The sequence below is a fragment of the Pristiophorus japonicus genome, chromosome 11 (assembly GCF_044704955.1).
Source record: "Pristiophorus japonicus isolate sPriJap1 chromosome 11, sPriJap1.hap1, whole genome shotgun sequence".
NCBI classification, from domain to species: domain Eukaryota; kingdom Metazoa; phylum Chordata; class Chondrichthyes; family Pristiophoridae; genus Pristiophorus; species Pristiophorus japonicus.
The window spans coordinates 170,620,168-170,623,894 of NC_091987.1; the positions used below are offsets into that span (position 1 = coordinate 170,620,168).

Consider the following 3,727-nt stretch of genomic DNA (forward strand, 5'->3'; position numbering starts at 1 on the left):
GAGGGACAGGAGGGCGAGGTGGGCTCCTTCCCCGCTGTGGGAACAGGATGTCCCTGATCCTCTGGCCCTTCTCCAGCAGGACCTCCAGTGCCCTGTTCGAGAACTTGTGCGTCCTCTTGCTCGGTCCCTGAGCTATCCTGAAACATTCCATTGTGTGTTTGCCAGCTCACTCCAGGCCTTCAGTGGAATTGGGTGCGTGCTCCACGAAAATTGCTTCTAATTGCTTCTGAATGCTAAACATACAGGTGTCTGTTCGAGTGCCTCCAGGGACCTTTAAATCATGGTAATCATCAATTAGCCCCAAAATTGCATGCTAAAACCAGATTTTCAAAGAGGCTTGTTTTATTCTCACCTTTCCCCACTTAGCACCTTTCCTCAAAACAACGCCCCAGTTCTCTGGATTAGCCATCCACCAACATAACCACTATGCTACTCTACCATTAGGGAACAGTTGTATAGTGGTTATTTTACTGGACTAGTAATCCTTAGGTCTGGACTAATAATCCTGAGAACGTGGGTTCAAATCCCATCACAGCAGTTTGAGGATTTGAAGTCAGTTTTTAAAACAAAGCTGGTACCTGTAAAAAGTGACCAGGAAGCTGTTGTATTCTTGTAATAACACAACAGGTTCACTGAGGCAACCTGTCACACTTACCCGGTCTGGCCTATGTGACTCCAGTCCCACACCAATGTGGTTGTCTCATAACTGCCCTCTGAAGTGGTTTAGCTCAGCCACTCACCACCTTTTCAGGGAAACTAGGGATAGGCAATAAATACCAGACTTGCCAGTGAATTCAAATAAAACATCCCCATTACAGAACTCATCAATAACAACCGCAACTTGTATTTATATAGCACCTTTAACATAATGAAATGTCCCAAGCGCTTCACAGGAGTATTATGCGATAAAGAATTTGATACCGAGCCGCATAAGTAGAAATTAGCGCAGGTGACCAAAAGCTTGGTCAAAGAGGTTGGTTTTAAGGAGCGTCTTAAAGGAGGAAAGAGAGGTAGAGAGGCGGAGAGGTTTAGGCAGGGAGTTCCAGAGCTTGGGGCCGAGGCAACAGAAGGCACAGCCACCAATGGTTGAGCGATTATAATCAGGGATGCTCAGGATGGCAGAATTAGAGGAGAACACTGCTCCTGTTATTAAAGTCCTCAGAGAATTTCTGGAATAAATGTTGCTCAAGTGTTGATGAAGTCTTGACAAAATGTCCCAGAAAGTCACTCGTGTTTCAGAGATCCTCTTCATAGCTCCAGCAATGGTGAGTAACTCTTTAAGTAGCGCTTGAAATTGACATAAAAAATGTTTTTACTCCCAAACAGCTGGTTGCAGTTGAAGCACTAACTACCAGAATGCTGTGTTGTCTCTTTAATGAGCGCTAATAGGCACTTTAAGTGGCAATCGGCTGTTTAACAAGCCTCTGGACGGCCGTTCCTAGCACTGTCTTCAACTCCTTTACCAAGATTGCATCTTGTGGTAAACATGGGCCAAACCGATGCTTCAGCTTAAGACCCCATCTTGGCCGGCTCTTTACCATCTAAAGTATCCGGTGAAAATCGGCCCCCTGGAGGCTACAATACCCCAATCCCTTTTCAACCATCATAAAGGTGGGGCCGATTAGGGACAGAAAAGGAAAAGCTTGTGTGGAGGCAGAGGGCAGGACTGAGGTATTGAGTGATTACTTTGCACCTGTTCTGATAAATTAAGAGAATGATTTTATGTTTTAAAGTTTAATTTTTTTTTTTAAATGAAGTTCATGTCGCTTCTCGGCCTTTTGGCTAAGATCATGCGTAACTGACCTGACAGGGGAGTAACCATGACCCCAAAGTGGTTCTCCCTGGATCAGGAAGGTGGTTCTCCTATGCTTTTTGGAAATAAGAGGTGGGTGCGGTGGATTGACCCATCCACCTCCACGGAGGTGTGTGGGGTTGCTGACCCATCCACCTCCATGGCACGAACCTGGTATTGCAGTACTTCCAGGAATGGTGCAGTGGCTCTCGGCCTTTTGGCTAAGAGCATTGGCGCAGAGTGATCCTTGATGTGTGCAAGGTGACCTCTGGCATTTGTGATTTGACAAAGAATTGGAAAGATTGGCTACGAATAAAAAAAAAATAAATGTAAAAAAATGAAGTTCATGTTGCAGGAGAGGAGAGGGAGTAGAGATATTGGATAAGTTCAAAATAGAAAGGAGGTGCTAAATAAGTTGGCTTCACTTCAAGTTAACAAGTCACCCAGTCCCGATGTAATGCATTTGAGGTTGCTGAGGGATGCGAGTGTGGAGATAGCAGAAGCTCTGACCACAATCTTTCAATCCTCCTTGGATGTGGGACAGCAGGAACAGCAAGTATTTAGGAAGGCAAATGGAATGTTAGCCTTTATTGCAAGGGGGATGGTGTATGAAAGGAGGGAAGTCCTGCTACAACTGGAGTACTGCGTACAGTTTTGGTCTCTGTAGTTAAAGAAGGATATACTTGCATTGGAGGCAGTTTAGAGAAGGTTCACGTGGTTGATTCCTGAGATGAAGGGACTGTCTTCTGAAGAAAGGCTAACCTTTTGTGTTTCATGTACAAAGACCCCCAGATCTCTCTGTACCACCGCATTTTGTAATCCCCATTTAAATAATAATTTGCTTTTTTGTTTATTCTATCAAAGTGACAACCTCACATTTTCTCACATTATACGCCATCTGCCAAATTTTTTGTATCCTCCTCACAACTTGCTTTCCCACCTACCTTTGTATCATCAGCAAATTTGGCTGCATTACACTTGGTCCTTTCATCCAAATCATTAATATAAATTGTAAATAGTTAAGGCCCCATTACTGATCCCTGTGGCACTCCACTAGTTACAGTTTGCCAACATGAAAATGATCCATTTATCCCGACTCTCTGCTTTCTGTTAATTAGCCAATCCTCTATCCGCGCTAATATTACCCCCAACCCCGTGAGCTCTTATCTTGTGCAGTAACCTTTTATGTGGTACCTTATCGAATGCTTTCTGGAAATTCAAATCCACGACATCTACTGGTTCCCCTTTATCCAACCTGCTCATTACAGTCCTCAAAGAACTCCAGCAAATTTGTTAAACATTTCCCTTTCATAATATCATGCTGACTCTGCTTCACTGCATTATGATTTTCTAAATGTCCTGCTACTACTTCCGAAATGATGGAATCCAGCATTTTCTCAATGAATAAGTGATCTTATTGAAATGTATAAGATTATGAGGGGGCTTGACAGGATAGCTGCAGAGAGGATGTTCCTCTCATGAGGGAATCTCGAACTAGGGGGCATAATTTCAGAATAAGGGGTCGTCCATTTAAAACAGAAATGCGGAGAAATTTCTTCTCACCAGAGAGCTGTGGAGACTGGGTCATTGAATATATTTAAGGAGGAGATAGACAAATTTTTGGAGGATAAGGGAGTCAAAGGTTATGGGGAGCGGGCAGGGAAGTGGAAGTCCAAGATCAGATCGGCTATAATCTTATTGAATGGCAGAGCAGGCTCAAGGGGCCAAATGGCCTACTCCTGCTCCTATTTCTTATGTTCTTATAAGTGGGGCCGAAGCACACGGAGGCCTGTGCAACTTACGGCGTGGATTAGATTGTGGACACACGTGAAATGTCAAATCAGGAACAGCCCCACACACGGTGAAAGGTGAATTAACTCCAAGGAATAGAATATCCTAAACCTCCCTCTCCATTTTAATCTTGATTATAGCCAC

The 3,727-nt window shown here is 43.9% G+C and overlaps 1 pseudogene; it reads left to right on the top strand.

Annotated features, from left to right (window-relative positions):
* The first annotated feature begins 1,762 nt into the window (after window positions 1–1,762).
* LOC139276570 (U2 spliceosomal RNA) lies at window positions 1,763–2,000 on the top strand (annotated as a pseudogene).
* The last annotated feature ends 1,727 nt before the right edge of the window (window positions 2,001–3,727 follow it).